The sequence below is a fragment of the Chionomys nivalis genome, chromosome 13 (assembly GCF_950005125.1).
Source record: "Chionomys nivalis chromosome 13, mChiNiv1.1, whole genome shotgun sequence".
In the NCBI taxonomy this organism is placed as follows: Eukaryota; Metazoa; Chordata; class Mammalia; order Rodentia; family Cricetidae; genus Chionomys; species Chionomys nivalis.
In genome coordinates this window covers 15857211-15876150 of record NC_080098.1, presented here as the reverse complement: position 1 = coordinate 15876150, position 18940 = coordinate 15857211, and the positions used below count along the sequence as shown (strand labels likewise).

Genomic DNA, 18940 nt, shown 5'->3' with positions numbered 1-18940 from the left:
GCAGTGTTTAAATTAATACAGTTTCTGTGTGGTTATTTCAGGTGTAAGCTAACCAGGCGGCCTGGGCAGAACAAGGGGCCCTGTCCATACAACAGCTGTGGGTCAAAACAAACTTTTCCTTTTATTAACCTGTTTTGTCTATTTGTTCTCAGACACTTGTTGTGAAATTAGATAGTAGACTAACACACAGTATGTAACAAAATATCTCTAAACCTGGTGATTTTAAATTATAATGACATTTTTATTTAAAAAAAACCTTTATTATTATTTTATGTACATTTGTGCTTTGCCTGCAAGTATGTCTTGTACCAACTACATTTGTGTGTGGTATATGCAGAGGCCATAGGAGAACATCAGATCCCCTAGAACTGGAGTTACAGACAGTTGTGAGACACCGTGTTGGCATTTAGAATCAAACCTGGATCTTATGGAAGAATAGTCAGCACTCTTAACTGCTGAGACATCTCTCCAGCCCTCATTTGTTATTTCTTATGAGTGTCTTGTCACTTGATACTCTTTGGATAGTTTACTTATTTATTTGTTTCATGTTTTTGTTTCACTGTATCTATTGGCATGTTGGTAAGAAGCTGGTATGTATATGATAACTCAGCTGGAGAACGTGACTTTTTCTCATGTTTCTCTCTCATCCTGTATGCATGGTGTTATAAAAGCATGTTGTAATGATGATGCAAGAAGGGCTCCAAGGATTCCTATAGGTGTATTCAAGAAGTTCATCAAGCTTCCATGGCCATAAAATTTATTACAGTCCTATTATATCATTAGATCTAGACCAGACCAATAAGAACATGTAAGAGTGAAGTGTATTAATAATGGAAATATGACAAAAGGGGTCATCAATACAATTTATCATAACACATAATGTTATTGATTCCATGTAGCATAATCCAGTAGTATCATATCCAAATTTATTAATTTGGGATGCCTGGTTAGGGTACCACTATCTTATACTGAGGCACATTACTTAAGAAAACATACTGCAGGATAAAATGTATGTATGTTCATGTTTAACTTTGGAAAAATAATGCATTTCAAAAAAATCTGGTATTTTTTTTTTTACTGAAAAAAAGTGTGAAATATAGACTTTGTTTTTATCCCCAAAATGTGGCAAGATAACTATTCTCTCAAACTCATTCACTGCTGTCTGTCTTTGGAACTAATACTTTAGCCCCACAATTAAGTTTGTCTTGCTGTTGTGAAGGGCAATGGGCAAAGGGCAAAGGGCAAAGGGCATGTTTTTGTTAATTCTCATCTAACTCTCTCAGTGATTTGTAGTAGGTCCAGTATGAAGAAATTAAGGAGCTGATGGTAATTTCAAGAGAATGCTTTTGTGTTATTCTTTTGTTTTCTCTGTTCAATTAGAATCTTACCTCATGACTAATGTGGAAATTCTTCTTTGTATGCTGCGAATATGCTTTATTACCATTGGTTAAGAAAGAATTTACATTGACCTATGGCAAAGCTGAATATAACAAGGTCTGAAATCTGAACATATATATATATATATATATATATATATCACAGAGAGAGAAAGAGAGTAGGCAGAGTCAGGGAGATGCCATGTAGCTGCTGAAGGAGACAGAAGACAGTACCTCGTGGCGATATATTGATTAACTAAGTAAAAGGAGACAGCCTTGTGACAATATACTGATTAAAAGAAATGAATTAATTTAAGATGCAAGAGTTAATAAGAAGCCTGAGCTAATAGGCCAAGCAGTGTTGTAACTAATATAGTTTCTGTGTGATTATTTGTGTCTGGATGGCAAAGAAATGAAAAAGCAGTCTTGGATTACAATGACTTTAAAATGTATCTTATGTAGGGGCTGGAAAGACATAGCCCAGCAGTTAAGAACACAGGATGCTCTTGCAGAAGATGCAGATTCAAATTCTAACACTTGCATGGCAGCTCACAACCCTTTGTAACCCCAGTCTCAGGGGATCTGAAACCTTCTTCTGGCCTTCTTGGCCACTTTATGTATGTGGTACACAGACATAAATGTAGGCAAAACCCATACAAATAGTAGAAAATATTAAGTCTTTTTAGTTATTATAGGTAATTTTTTGAATAAACTAAATATGACATTAGGGCATATGGAATCACTAAAAATGCCTACGTATCTTATTCATGGTGTAAATATAGTGTTTGGATCACTTCTCACCATACAGTAGGTATTTAATACATTTTTGCTCAATTTATATTTAAATTCTACTGTAACATATACAGTACTGTACATAAAGGGAGATTATGTGACAAAAGCAAGTGAACTAATACCCAAGATATGAAAAATCTTAGTATCAGCTTCTTGGAATTGTGTTCCATAGACAAGGATTCTGTTTTTTGATCAATTAGTCAGTGTTTAAAATGCTAGAATAATAATTCTTTGCCATTTCATAGTTCCATTCATGCTCAGCTATGAATCTGTCATGTGTAGTATGAAGACTGTAACATTGTAAATGGATTTATAAAGAGATCAGGGCCTTGTGTGGGATCATACAATTCAAGAAATTTTCCTAGCTGTAATAAGAAAATCTGATGCCTAAAAGCTAGAAATTTAAAGGGAACAGACTTATACAAGGGTGATAAACACATCATTATGTGAAGAATATACTTTTTTTCTACCTTCAAATTGAATTTCCTAATAAGCCAAGACTCAATTTCTTTTACTTATTACTTGTGCCCTGTATTCTCCTTCTTTGATTGTCAAATTTGGTTCAAGGAATACAGAAAGAGATAAGAGTGCCATTGGTTTCCCTTAGAGGAGAGATGATTATATAATCACCAAATTTAATTAGGGCTGTAGAAAACATCGTTTTAAATCTGTTGTCTGTAAAGTAGCATGCTTTTGTTGTAACTGGAAAGAAAAATTAGTCTAAAACAAGATAACATTAACACTCATTTTTTTTAGCTTTCTGGAAAAATTGTTTAAATAAAGCTGATTTTTCCATTAACTATAAACATTAACACTAACAATATACAAATCTACCATATTTGTGCTTTCAAAGGGACAAATTGATTGTATTCATTGAGACGCCGTTCTTCCAGAAATTTAGAAGCTGCTGAGAAGTGGTGACTTACCTGTACTTAGACAGTGGGTTAGAAGAATTTCTGTCCCAAGAAATGCTGCATAATAACATATTTCTCCAGGTAGCACAATATCCTAGAGGTAGTATTTGAGAATCACCAATCCATATTGGCCTACTCAACACCATCTGTTCATAAGGAGCCCAGGACCCTGCTGCTAGTACTTTGGCAAAAAACTCAAGTATCTCATGAATAGGGTTTTCCTCTTCTGATGCATGACCGTTGCTACTCACCTCACTGCCAATGTTTCCTCCTTGATGCTGGCCTAGCTGTTGTCCAGGACTGTCAGAGCAGCCACTGGTGCAGGTGCACTGAGAACTCATGCAGGTAGCCTGAAGATTCTTCCTCCCGGTGGCTGCTCCTGCAAACCACCTGATGACATCACCGTATTCGGTGCCATGTAGAATCTGAATACAGCCTTTGTCTTTATTTTCACATTTTGCCACCCAGAAGCAAAGCTGTAGGTGGAGGCTGCTCATTCATTTCCAGCTGCCCAGACCTGAAATAATCACACATAAAACATATTAATTGCAAAACCGTTTGGTCAATAGCTTAAGCTTATTTCTAGCTCTTACAACTTAAATTGACCCATTTTTATTATTTTATATTTTACAACGAGGTTTGTGGTTTACCCTTACCAGTGCACAGGTGTTTTTCTCCTCTGGAGGCTACATGACTCTCTGACTCCGCCTACTTTCTCCCCACATTCAGCTTAGTATTCCTGCCTAGCTCTGTTCTGCCCTGCTATGGGACCAAAGCAGCTTTATTCATTAACAGAACACATTCACAGCATACAAAGGGGAATCCCTCATCACCAAGCTACTCTGCTTCTGTGTGTTTGTGTCTGCCCTAGGGTACCCAAGGGCTAGAACCAGAGCTTTGATCTGAAACCTCTCCCTAGCAGTTAGAAATAAGTCTGTAGGCCTTCCCAGGTTACAGCAAGCAGATGCTCCATCCTTTTCACCTGAATTCCTTATCTGCAACCCCCACACACACCATGCCCGCAGACACACAACTTCGTCAGACATCGTTAACAAAGGATCCCTTCCAACTGTCTCAGGAATGCCAGCTTCTGATGTGACCTTCCCATAGGCCAGGCATTAATGCTTGGATGAATGACATGTAACCTTCCACAACAGTGCCAGACATGGCTTAGGAATCTCCTATTCCCATTTTAAAACACAAAAGACTCATTCAGGGAATCTTGTCAGAATACAAATTCTTCATGATTCAGTCTTCACAGGTTTTTCTTTTATTCTTTTTTCTTTTTTGATTTTTCAAAATTTACTTTTTAAAACAATCTTTTTCTCATTTTACACACCTATCCCAGTTCCATCTTCCTCCCCTTCTCCCTCTCCCCTCCCCTCCTGCCCACCCCAATCTCCATCCACTCCTCAGAGAAAGTAAGGCTTTCCATGGAAAGTCAACAAAGTCTGGCATGCCACTTTGAGGCAGTACCAAGACCCTCACCCCTATATCTAGGCTGAGCAAGGTATCCTTCCAAATAGAATGGACTCCAAAAAGCCAGTTCAAACACCAGGGATAAATCCTGGTCCCATTGCCAGTGGCCCCACAGACTGCCCCAGCCAAACAACTGACACCCACATTCAGAGGGCCTAGTTTGGGCCTATGCATGTTCCCCCATTATCAGTTCAGAGTCAGTGAGCTCTCACTATCTCAGGTCAGCTGTTTGTTTCTGTGGGTATTTCCATCATGGTTTTGACCCCTTTGCTCATAATATCACTCTTTCTTCTCTTCGACTGGACTCTGGAAGCTCAGTCCAATGCTTAGCTGTGGATCTCTATATTTGTTTCCATCAGTTGCTGGATGAAGGTTCTATGATGACAATTAAGGTAGTCATCAATCTGATTACAGGTGAAAGCCAGTTCAGGCACCCTCTCCACTATTACTTAGGGTCTTAGCTATGGCCATCCCTCTGGATTCCTGGGTATTTCCCTAGGCCAGATTTCTCACTAGCACCATAAAGGCTCCTTCAATCAAGACATCTCTTTCCTTGCTCTCCTTCTCTGTCTTTTCCCCACCTTGGCCATCCCATTCCTTCATGTTCTCTTTCCCCTTCTCCTCTCCCCTCCCCTTTCCCTTTTGCCTCCATCCCCTACCCACTCCCATTTTTCGCAGGAGTTCTTGTCTATTTCCCCTTCCCAGGGGGATCCATGTATCTCTCTCTCTATTGGGTCTTGAGGTATATTGATTCCAAATTTTGTGAGAAACCATCATACTGATTTCCCAAGTGAGTTTGCACTCCCACCAACAATGGAAGAGTGTTCCCTTTACTCTGTATCCTCTCCAGCACAAACTATCATTGGTGTTTTTGATCTTAGCCATTATGATGGTGTAAGATGGTATCTCAGAGTCATTTTGATTTGCCCTCATAGGTTCTTAATTGATGCTGATACTGCTGCTTCATGGATCATGAGATGGGTACCACGACCTACAAAACAATAAAAACTTTTGCTCAATCAGTTGTTGGTCAATGCAGGGTTACACTTGGTGTTTATAGTGTTAAGTGTGGAAAGTTTAATAGTCTTTATTATTTCTTGATTTTTGTGGCTAATTAAATAGACAAGAAAGCAGTGATGAAAAACAATAAACTAATACCTACTTAGTATTTTGCTGCATTATTGCTATAATGGAATACAAATTGTGAGCACAGACCTTTCTGAAGAAATATAGTCTGGCCTAGATTCAGCTTATCATTCAGGGTGTAGGCAGGCTATGGTAATGATGGTGGTGGTTAATGGGAAACTTTATCATAAATTAAATACACTCATATAGTTAAGATTTTTACCATCCATTTTTGTCATCAGTAATGTTCTTACTTTGAGAGAATAAATAACTTCTGCATAGTAACAATATGAATGGCTTATGGAAATGTCAGAATAAAGTATATAATATATGACTCAAATTATAAGATAACAATAACAACAGTTGTGTGCTGTGAAATTTACAGTCCCTTAAATGTTAAGGCATGTTTTAGACGTTAGCTCTGGTAACAATCTTGTGAAAGTAGATGACTCTGAATTTTTTAAAGAGGCGGCCAAGGCACAGGGAAGTTACTAGATTGTGCAGAATCAGACAGATAGTAATTGGTGAAGGGGAAATTCCGTACACAAATTCTAGTTGGTATTAATAATAAAAACCTGGAGACAGATATTGGGGTTCAAGCTGAAGATCAGAAGAGCAAAGCAGTCAAGACACTAGAGAGCTCTTATTGCTATGGAATGTTCAAACTGAAAAAAGAGGGAGTTCCTGTTTCATCCCACCTTATATTCCTTTCTAGTGCTGGGGTTAAAGGTGTGCACCACCACTGCTTGGGCTGTATGACTGGCTAGCATGACTAGTTTTGCACTCTGATCTTCAGACAAGCTTTATTTATTAGATCATAAACAAATATCACTATAAAATTCAAGAGTAGCTCATTGAGCTTAATTAAATTGAGCCCATTTACTAGTTAACCACAATGACTTAATGAGTTGATTATTGTCTGATAAGTGGTTCAAATCGTCCTTGTTGTCTAATCGTTAGATTCTACATCTAAATGGACACATGCCTACATACTTCAAATTTATGTTATCATATTATGCATTCTCCATTATTATTTTAGTTTATGCTTAGCTTCTTCTGCTTCCTCTTAAATTGCTTGACCCTCTGTTTTCATTTTCTCTTGGTAATAGTGTCTGTTTCCATCATGCCAAATCACATAAAATATATGCATACATGTTTGTAGAAATAGTTAAGCATTGCATATACTTTTCTGTGTTTTTTTTTCTGCTTAACAGTTTCAAAAGTTGAAATTCAGAGGTGTGATTCTTACTCATTCTTTTTATTAGCCACACAATATATCAACGTTATGTACAACCTTAAGTTCTCCAGAATTTCTATGATAATGCCCCCTATCTGTTGGCAGTTTAAGTAATTCTGAGCAATGCTTTAAGTAACTTTCTCTGAGACAAGGTTTCACTACAGGGTCTGGACTAAGCATAGGAATCTCTATGTAGCCAATGCTGCTCTCAAACTTGCCACTTTTCTGTGTCTGCCTCTCATGTGCCACTGCTGTAAATGTGTGCCACCATGCTGAGGAGAATTTGTCATTTTTATATGTATATCTTTGTATGGCTGCTGCTTTGATAGGGCACGGGAATAAATTACTTTGAATAATTATTGATAGAGTCCTTTCCAAAAGGATTGTAATAAGTCCATTTCTCATGGGAGGTATGTATGAGTGCTCTTGGCCTCATTTTCTATCTATAAAAAAATGAAAAAATAAATAATGTTCAATTATTCCTCTGGGAATAATATGATATCTAGCAGCATACTTATTATGAACTTCTATCTCTAATATTATATTTGGCTCTTTCTAATATATAAACCTGTATATTTTATATAAACATATACTTTCTTGGTAGAGTTTTCTGAGGGTTGTCTTTCCATATTCTTACTGTAGCTTTTTTTTCAGTATAGGGAAGTTTATATTAGTTTTAACTATTTGTTAAATCTCCTAGCATATTATATTATTATATAACATAGTAGTAATTTTGTTTACATGAAAGTGTTTTCAAACTCATTCTGTTGGTTGGATTATGATATCTCTCTCATCAATATACAAATATATAGCTTAAAATAACTTTTGATCTTTTATAGGTACCAGTTTCTACCTACATTAAACATTTTCTAATATTTTATGTGATAAATAAATTTTATATTTTTGTTCTAAAATGCATTATTGTACCTGGCAAAAGAATGAATTGGCTTTAGTTTTCCTCCAGATGAAAAGTTGGTGGTTGGATACCACTATTATTTTTTGTATTTGTTTAAAATTGCTTATTTAATTATGTTTATGAGATAGGATCTCCTGTAGCCTGGGCTGGTACCAAATTTGTTATGTAGCATCAGAAGTAATCAAAATCATAGAATCTTAAGTATAAAGAAGATTACCATGAGGAAGACAGATAAATAACTAATAATTAATGTCTAGTGGAGGTAAAATTTAATTACCACAAGATAAACATGTTCTAGAGAGTGTTACTTAATAATTGAAAGTCCTCAACAGCACACTTAAAAAAGGTTTAGATGGCAAGCTAAATGTTATGTGTTATTATGAAAAAAAAAAGCAAAGTAGAAAGTGCCAGAAAAATGTGGAAGTTAACAAATAAGGGTTTCATAAATAAGATTAAAATGACTGTAATTTGCTAGTTTTGCTAAAATTGAGTACTATTAGCTTGTTTCTTATTTGGTTTATGTCTTCATATGCCATTTTCTTAATTTGGGCATTATTGTAATTTTCGCAAATTTCCTTCAATTTCAGGCATTATTGTTTCAAAACCTGTTTTTCTTCCTTTTTTTATGATTCCCTTTTTGACAGGTTGATTCTAGTTGTTTTGCATGACTTAGTTGTTGATTTATTTGGTGAGCAAATTTGACTAGTGTGGTCTCTGCTGTTCATGTTTACAAGTATAATATTATAATAAGCATAATATATTATATTATGTGAAATTCATATTCTTTTGTGTTCAAGTATTTGTAAGTGGGGTTTTATAAAATTCTATATTTTAGAGACTTATGGAATTCATGGATTTTTTTAAAAAAATGTGTGAAAACCATTTTCACTTACTGAAAGTTTTTTAGCTTTCAAGAAAGCATGGAAAATAGTATGAGATCTTAGTGACTACTGTGTAATTTATCTCAAAATTTGGAAGCAATTTTGAAGACAACAAAGCAAATGAGTAATAACGCTTATTGTGTACATACATGACATGTTCTTTACAAAATTTTCATGAATTGATACTTTAATCCCACAACTGGGTTGCAAAAGTCTCATTTTTATCTGGGGCAATCTAGACATAGTTAATGTTAGTTATAGTAACGACTTCCAAGGGCACCATCCATTGTCATTCCACTCTCAGGAACTCAGTCCTGTTTGTGGAAAATGCAGGTTTCCAGGAAGCACAATGTGTAAACCCCTAAAACAGCACTTCTCGACCTGTGGTGTCGCGATCCCTTTGGGCGTTGACCCCTTTCACAGGGGTCACCTAAGACCATCAGAATACACAGATATTTGCATTATGATTCATAATAGTAGCATAAAATTGCAGCTATAAAGCAGCAACAAAAATAATTTTGTGGCTGGGGTGTTACCACAACACAGGGAACAGCATTAAAGGGTTGTGGCGTTAGGAATGCCGAGAACCAGTGCCCTAGAATGGTGGCTTAAATGAAAGTCAGAATAAGTGAGCCTTCATGCACGTAATATTTACACAGAAATAAGCATGTTTTCCAGTATGTGGCTGAAGCCTTTCAGATGTCACAGAACTGTGTCATTGGAATAAAACTATAAATCTCTATTCAGAGGAGGTGAAGGATTATACGGTTCTTTATGCAGAAAATATCCCTAGTTTCTCTTGCTCTCTTCTCTCGTTTGGTTTGAGATGAAGGATGTCAGAGTGTATAATGAGGAAGCCGGTTCTCATTTTCACCAAGACTGCCCAAATTTGATACATGTGCTTCAGGCTTCAGTGTCCTTCTAAGTAATAAGCTGCTGGGTGTCTTACTTTGTATTTGTCAAATGTGTGCAAAGGCATTATGAGGCTTAAATTTGTTTTGTTCAACCGCTTTTAATGATATTAATTGAAGTGACAATTGTTTACGGAGATCATTAAAAGTTTTAGTGCTAGGCTGTTCTTGTGTGTTTTTAAAAGAATTTTCAGATTTATTAGAGCTATTAAAGGTAGCACCCCAAAAAACTTCTGAGAATATTTCTAACATATTTATAATTTTAAAATTTAGAATCAGGAGCTAAAAACCAGAATGAACTACATCTATGCTAGGATTATGGAGAACTTCTCCCTTCAACAGAATCACTTCAAAATAAACTACTTACTGTCTATACTTTAAACGTTTTTATAGGTTATTCTACATGTTTGGAATTCAGTCAAATAAAAAGGATAGCTTAAGGCTATTGTAGAATCTTATTTTATGTCCTTCCCAAATAGCACATACAGTTATACACACACACACACACACACACACACACACACACACACACCTGCATGAGCACATAGACACACAGCCATACACACCAGCACATAGATAGTCAGAAGCTGTCTCATTAGCAAGCCCACATTTTATACCTGAGAAGAATAAAGTAATAGTGATAAATTATAAAAAAAAAATAAAAAAAGGTTTATATCATTGGCCATTTCTGGGAATAAAAATAGCAGTGGGATTTTGAGAGTATTTTTGAATAGAAGTTAAATTGCAAATTCCTTTACTTAATAATATATTAACAAAGATATATAAAAGTTTTATTTATTAGAAAAAGTAACATAATTTGACTCTGCCTGCTTAACTAAATTAGGCCATATTTACATGGATATGCCTGCAGGAAATAAAATGGCTTCAGGGAGGAATTACCTTGAGAGAGGATCAGTCATAAGAGATTTCCTATTTGTCCATTTCCATGTGAGGCATTCAGAAATGCAAATGAGATGAAAGATTCCATTGTAAAGGTGAGGGACTGTGTCAATTATAACATAATCTGTACTTGGGAACATGGTCTGATATCGAAGGTTTGGCATTTATCTGCAGGGAAAGTCTTGCGTTAAAAGCAGCGGTGGAGAGTTACTGAAGGAAGCAACTTGAGGAAAACATAGGGGTGGAAATGAGGGTTAGTTGTAAGAGAGTGGCTTAAGGAAAAGGGCCTGGTGACGCCTAAGCCCTGAGTATTTGCTGTTGATCTGAAATATAGGACAAGTCAGTTCAAGACAGAAAGGTTAAAAATAGAAGTAGTGTTGACTCACCTGCTGTTACGGGAGGCAGGCTGTGCTCTGAGAAATCATTGAGCAAAATTATCAGAACCTCAAAACACTGCAGTGATAAAGACAAGGGCTGAGAGCTGAAACAGAAACCAGACCCGTGATAATTACAGGGATGTACTTATGCAGTTTTTATAGTTCTCTTTTATTCACCAATTAATCTGTTTGCTACAGCAATCTCAGGGAGACATGAAAAGATTGTTTCAAACTGGCAAAGATATGTATGAGTGGTGTGTGTGTGTGTGATGTGTCTACCCAGTAACCAAGGAGGTCAGAAGAGGGCATTGAATGATCTGAAACTGACTTACAGATGGTTGTCAGCCAACCTGTGCATTCTGGGACCTCAACCCAGGTTTTCCAGAACAACTCCTCTTAAATTCTGAGCCATCTCTCCAGCTCTGAGAAGACATTTCTCAAGAATGAGGAAAGACCAGGCGCCAACCACCAGTACAATAGTGGAAATGAACTCTTTCCTCACACCATGTTCCCAAGCTTTCTAATTATGTCCTTCCTGTGATCCTTCTGTCTGGACCTAGGAGTCCTCACAGGTTAGAGCAGAGGAAGGCACTAGGTAGCAGAACCCAGTTCTCTGATTTCCAGTGATCAATCTTTATATTAGAATGAGTAGAATTTAGTAGATTTTGTTCTTTGTGTTTTATATAGTTTTTGATTCCTTTGATTCAAGTATTTGTGATAAAAGAATTATAGAAAGCAAAAATCCTGTGCTATCCAAAGTGAGAATTAAATGGCTGCAGGTAAATTTCTTTTTAAATGAGTAGGAGGCCATGTTCTTGATGTCTCTAAATTAACACTTAGCAGCTGTTAAATAGGTGGATGTTCCTTATGCAAGACCCCTGAAGGCGGTGGACAGTGGTGTCTTCATTTGGCATGACAATAACTTTGCTAAATAAAAATTAAAAGAGGCCATCATTGTGGGGTGAATTTCAGACCAGGCTAAAACTAAAATGGGGTCACTCATAAAAAAGTTCCCCATGAAACTGGAACTAAATGTCTTACTTAGTCTTCTAAGAAATTAAGATAGAGGAAAAGCTCCCAGTTTCCTACCTGATGTGATAGGAAAGTTCCTCTGTTTCCTTCTTCTCTCACACAGAGAAAACCCAGCAACCTGATGCTGATCACTCATTTGCTTTTCTATTGTTCCAGCTTCCTTGTCTGGGAACATGAGGAAAATAATTTTTGCTTCCACCTTCTTTTTGGTTCTATTCAGGTTATTGAAATATTTATTTATTCTGTTTATGAGTATATAGCCTGATTCTGGAATAAAAATAAGACCAATCAGATTGTCAACTCAGTCATCATTTTCTTCTTTGACATTTGTGTTCTTTTATATGCCAGTTATTATACCAGTACACAATCGATCCCACTGAAAGTCATGCTGATTTTTTATCTGTGTTTGAACATAGAGGAGTCTGCAAGTAGCAAGTACTTGCAAAATGGGTATATGGGATAGATTTTTCTTGTATTATTGGCATTATTAGAGCATCATAAGCATACACTACTACCTTTCTGTACTAATAGCTCCTTTGTTTCCCAACACATTTTCATAATCTTTCTTATTCAATTTGGTTTTTTTTTACCTCAAATTAGCATCATTTCATTATTTAATGCTGCCAAAAAATTTGAAAAAACGAAAAAAAAGATCTCATTTTGAGACTCTTCATTTGATGCATAGGTAAATCTAATAGGCAAAACTAATTACAGGTAAAAGGATATTTGCCATGTTTTTCAAATTATCTGTTCAGCAATAACCAGGAATAGTAAAGTTTAGTACTCAACAGAGATCGATGAAAGGGATAATGTATCAGTAAAATGGGAAAATTTAATAGAAACCCTTTCTAAAATCTCCTCTAGTGATTGTTGTAATTGGAAGTGCTGGATTGAAAATGTGATAAAAATCTTCAACAACAGGCAATGTGCCAGCCTTCAGAACGAATTTTTCCTGGCACTTTACAGCACAAGCTCTTTCGAATGGTTTGTCTCTTTGTTATTTGTTCATGAGCTCATTATTTTCTTTATACAGTAATGCTGACAAAAATTTGATCTGGCCATCTAATACGGCAAATTCCCTTAAACACACAGCTACTGGCAATATCGCTACATGCATATTGAACAAGTTGACAATAAAACTGTATTTGAGTAATGCAGCAGCCTCACATTTTCAGTAAGAAAGAATTGTAGCCACTGGAGCATGGAGATGATGTGCAGAACGTTAGTGTCTCACATGTTAGCAGTTTAAATCCTTGCCAAGTGAGCAGCCCACTCTGATGTAAGCCCTCGAACTCACTTCCGGCAGCTCTTCTTAGGATACTGGATTCCAGAAGGAGTCAAGTGATGGTGTGGTGAGTGAGGTGAAGTGTACGTTCCCATTTTGTGCTTTTATGGGTTTTGTGTGTGTGTGTATGTGTGTGTGTGTAGGGGTGGTTGTACTCTTTTTACCTGCCTGTTTTATGGAGAGCATGGAATTAGGTGGGTGAGGGGACCTGGGATGAGTTAGAGGAGAGAACATGAACAGAATATAGTATATGAAAAAATGGTTTTTGAAAGCCAGTCAGTTTTTCTGGCTTAGCAGTCTACTATTTTTCTGAAGAGAAAAAAACTGGACAGAAAGGTAGAGTAAACTCAGGTTTCTCAGTTTGTTAAAAAAAAAAAATCTCTTTTTATCTGTTATTTAAGGAAGTGGCAGTGAAGCTAAAATTCCAGAAGGTCAGGCATCCCCAGCTACTGTATGAGAACAAGCTGTATATGACTCTTCATGGTGGCATTGGCAACCCTCACATACAGTGGTGTGGGCAAGAGAAAATATATAATGTGCCAGTCATGGATTTCTCAGGCCACGCTGGGCAGATCTCTTCAGTTTCTGTTTTGGAAATTTCCACAAAGAAGATTACTTTTGTTAGCTGACCAGATGGTCAGTAGCACTGATTACATGCATAGAAATATTCTTATACACAGAGGTATTAAACCAGACAATTTCCCAATAGGTATTGGGTATCACTATGTTGTTACTCCTTATTGATTTTGGTTTGACCCAAAAGTATGGAAACAACAGTACAAGACTAGAGTTCCCATACAGACAAGATACAAACCTCCCTGGCACTGCTCAAGATATTAGCATCAATATGCATCTTGGTCTTGAGCACTCACAGAGATGATATGGAATCTTTAGGATATGTCTTGATGCGTTTTTAAGAGAATCAGTCTGCCAGTCAAAGGCCAAAGTCTGCAACAAAGAAACAAATATATGAAAATCATAATGAAAGGTCCTCTGGTGTTCAAGTTTTGTGTAAGGGATTCCCTGCAGAATTTACTCTCATGGGCTGTGATTTGAGGAAGCTCCAGTTCGCATGCACTTGTGACAATGTTCAGCATCTTCTCAGAGCTCCGAAATATTTGACTGGACTATGTTAAAGCAGAAAGTGACACAGTGACAACCTTTTCTGGTGGTAGAGTCAGCAGACCCTTCCCCCCCATCACACAAGCAAACAGACAAACCAACAAGAGCATTGTCTGGATAAATTGAGGGGGAAAAGCAACAGTGTAGATGATTAGAGCAGCATTTGTTTCTCCCCAAATCCAGAAATTTTAATTCATATGTACACTGACCAGTGGTTATGGACAGCCATTTATCTGGTGTCAAGAATTTAATTTCTGTATTAACTGGCCCTTGGCAGCATTGCTGATCTTGATCTTGAGCTGTAGCTGCTGTGGTTGTGAATACTAACAGAGCTAGTGAAACATGGTGTCTAGTGTTCCATTGTAATTTTCTTTCCAAGAAAAAAAGGTAACTAAATCATCAACACAGGAATTTGTTGACTAAGGTTTCTGTCCTACCTGGTTCCTGCAGTCCTTAAGTCCCAAAGAAATATCACAGAGGTCTACATTAATTATAAACTGATTGGTCTAGTATTTCAGGCTTCTTATTAACTCTTATAACTTATACTAGCCCACAGTTCTTATCCGTGTTAGCCACATGGCTTGGTACCTTTTTCGGCGAGGCAGTCACATCTTGCTTTCTCTGTGTCTGGCTTCTTCTGTCTGTCTGCATGACGATTTCAGACTGAAACTTCCCAATTGCCTGAATTCTTGTTGCTCCTCCTCTTCTTCCTGCCTGGTTGCCCCGCCTATACTTTCTGCCTGGCTACTGGCCAATCAGCATTTATTTAAAATACAAGTGACAGGGTACAGACTATTGTCCCACAGCAGAAATTTGTGGAGAAATTGTGAGTATGCCAACTTCTTTGTTAAACACTCTTACTTTGAACCATACTGCTTTGAGATATCATTCAGAAGAATAGCAGGAACAGTCTTCAGAAACAGTTGTAATGGTTGTTAATGTTTACAACTGTGTGTTCCTAGGCTTTTGCTACCCCTGGGGTTTGTAAGTTGTTAACTTAAAACATCCTTTATAGGCCTGGCTTCTTGTTTGCAAGTCTAAGATTCCAGTGTTTGAACATTTGAAAGATCATGCCTGCTTAACTGTACTAGAAATAACAGCATTTAAAGTGAAGACTTAAGCAAACAAACATGGTGACTACTAGGTTATGCTTAGGACTCTGCCATAACTCTGTAATGTTCTTAGTGTTAAAAAAACAAAAGCATATTTACAAACATGATGACTACCAGACTATGCTTAGGACTCTGCCATAACTCTGTAATGTTCTTAGTATTAAAAAACAAAAGCATATTTATCACAGGAAGAGTTACCATATTACAACTGAAAATGTGTTTGTGTTGCCGAGATAAACGTAATCATTGTATATATAAAAAAAGATAAAATGTTTACTTGAAAAAAGAAAAGGAAGAGATGATATGGCAAATGCTAGCAATCCAATCACTCCAAACGTTTAGACAGGGTCATCACTGTGAGTTCAAATCCAACTTGATAATAAATTGAAGACCAGCCTGGTCTACCATGGAGAATGTGTCTCAACTCTCCAAAACAAATAAGAAACAATGCTAATAGTTTCTTATGTGTCCCCTTGCCTGTGTGTGTCTTGAGAGCTCAATACTTTGTATTACTGGATAATCTGCCACTGTAAGATGCTGGCCTACTCACTTGCTGAAGGAAATTGTTTGTTTATACTTAATTCCAAATTACGAATGGAGCTGCTATAAATGTTCATGTGTGAGTTTTGTGTGGATTAAAATTTCAACACATTGGGCTAAATACATAAAAGTGTGGTTGATGGATAATTTCAATGAGGTTGAACTTAACTTTTCCCTTCATAGATTGTGCTTTGCTTATCTTAGCTAAAGAACCATCACCAATTTAGGACGATGAGTTAAGTTTTTCTCTGTGCTTTATTTTCTGGAAAAAAATTATAGTGCTTTGTGTTTTATATTTAGGTTCATGATCTCTTTTGAGTTAACATTTGTGAAACTCACAAAACTGTTATTAGATATATTTTGTGCATGTTCCAGGGCCCTTTCTGGAAACACCACCCTTTAGTTCTGGAGTTGCTTTGATTTTGTTGAGGAAGCTCAGTTGGCCATAGTTGTCAGGGTTAGTCTGGACTGTTTAGGCTGTTTGTTCTCTGTGGACTTATTTGCCTTTTTCTGCCTACTCCCTGCTGTCTTGGTAGCTGTAGCCTTACACTACACGGATGCCAGGCCACGCCAGGTGCCCACCTGCATTCTCTCCTTCAGCAATGTGATTCTGTTCAAGCTCTTCATACATGAATTCCTGCTTTACAGTTCTTGTATGATAACACCCAGATCTCTGCCTTGTCTGCAGTGTGTTTCTGAGGCTTGTACTATTAGCAGTCTGTGTTTTCACCATTCAGTATGTCTTGATATGTTTGGTTGACTAATAGTATATAAAAAATGGAAGTGAACAGGCCTCCACTTCCAACTTCTCTTCTGATTGGACTGGGAGTTCCATGTCTGCTGCTGGCTAATACATAAATGTTCCCTCCCTAGGGCACAACCTGGGATTTGGGGAAAGCAGGTAAAGACTCTACGGTTGAGTCTTCTTTGGCCATTGTATCTACCTGGGAAAAGCATCTGAACAGAGAGTCAGGTGTTTGGTACTTCCAGCCGTCGTCCCTGTTGCAGATGAGGCTGGTGGATGTGGTTACATATGACACAAGCAGAACATCTTGAAGTCTTTGGAGTAGGTCTGGGTTTTTTGGAGAGCCCATGTACCTGAACAGCAAAATTCTCAAGTGCTTCCCAGTCTTCCATACTTCTTCACCCAAGAGATAGCTGATGTCGAGAATCCCCTCTCCTTTCTGTGAAGGATACACTGGACTTGGATGCAGATTGGGGATTGTTTAGACTCTGGGGCAAAGCCTTATTGGCTAGAGTCTGGTAAAACAGTTCATGCTGAAGACAGGCCTTCCATGAAGAGGGTGTAAAGGATGGACTCTAGAGACTATTAGAAGGTTGCTTTTCTCTTTCCTGTTCTGGTACTGTTCCAGTTTCTGTGAAGTGTGAATATTTTCTTCCACTCTTTCCCTTGAGACCTGAGCATCTCCCAGAGGAACACTCACAAAAGTGCTAGTCTCCCTCAGGACAAGTTCCAAGTATACGTATATCTTTCTTTTCAGCTTGTCCTTGCATGTCCATAATTGCCTTTTCAGTTCCCCGTCAGCACCTGGCCTCAGAAAGCTCTGGTCCTAGAATTCTCTGCATCTCTGTGCTTGCCCATCCCTCCAGTTTTCAGGACAGCTTCAACTGAGGATTTTGAGTTAATTGTATCCAAAGTCAATATGCAGATATTTTAGATGACTTTATAAATACTTTTCTCAGCATGTATTAAACAATTTGTCAGTGTTTTTCAAGCTTCCCTAGGTTGTTGATTGAATGAACAGTCCCTATTCATTAAAATAATGCACACGGTCGATTAATTATATTTACATTTGATCTAAATGGAAGAAAGCATAGCTTTCAGAATCCATAGAATAATATGTGGTTTTAGTGAATTGAAGCACTTGAGGAGAGATGAGGACTATTGCAGATCTGTTTAATACAGCTGCTACCTCCATCCTCCATACACATTTTGAAACCTCTCAATTGTAGACTTTATTTGTATCATAACTTTTGGCCTAGTTAACACTCCCTCCCCTATGTAGTTGCTTGTTATACAAATATACTGTTCCTTGTTCTACTCATTCCCCATCCACCACACCTCATGGCCGCTGACCCTCACAGTCACCTCAGTATTGATGTCAGGTAAATTAACTCCCCGTTTATATATATTACTTTTTAAACCAGGCAATCCACAGCCCCATTGGAAACCAAGGAAAACTTTGATAAAGGTGCCTCCCCACCACATTCTCTTTGATAAGGGTGCATCCCTACAACATTCGCTATCCTCGCCCATTGGCAAAGCTGTCCCTATAAGACTTCTGATTGGCAGGCCCATCTCAGAATTTCTAAATATATGCAATATATGCATTGTTCTGCTTTGAGCTGCTTGGTTTCATCTTTTCCTTATCCCATCTGGCTCACTGTACAAACAGCCCTCAAGATCGGATTAGGATGAATCCCTAATAACACAGAACCTTAACAGCCATGCTGATTCATCTAGTTCCTGTGTAGCTGCCCAGCATGTTTGCTTTGCTTTTCACTGCTGTTTCACAGTTGCAGAACATCGCTGCCATGCCAGGACCTGCATGCACAGCAGTGCACAGCGAGGTGTTTCCCTTCTCCGAATGCCCCTTGTCTTCTGGTCTTCTTGATGGTGACCCAGTCTCACTGAGTTCTTCAGAGCTTTCTCTCTTTACTGTTCTGCTTTCCAGTGTACAAAACAATGCCTAGAGGTTTAAAAGAAAACAAATTCAGTCAATGTAATATTAACTTCTTAAAAAAAGTGTTTCCCCTTTCTAGCCATTACCACAAGTGCCATCTCAGCCTCTCATCTGGACTAACCCAGTTACCATCCTTCTCTAGGCTTGTGGTCCAAGTGAGGAGTTTTGTCAAATAAAATCAAATAGACTTAAATCACAAATGCTACTCTTATGGACTGATTTAAAAAGCAAGTTTT

At 37.5% G+C, this 18940-nt stretch overlaps 1 pseudogene; it reads left to right on the top strand.

The window, feature by feature from the left end:
• Positions 1 to 12864: 12864 nt before the first annotated feature.
• LOC130886109 (casein kinase I-like) lies at positions 12865 to 14361 on the top strand (annotated as a pseudogene).
• The last annotated feature ends 4579 nt before the right edge of the window (positions 14362 to 18940 follow it).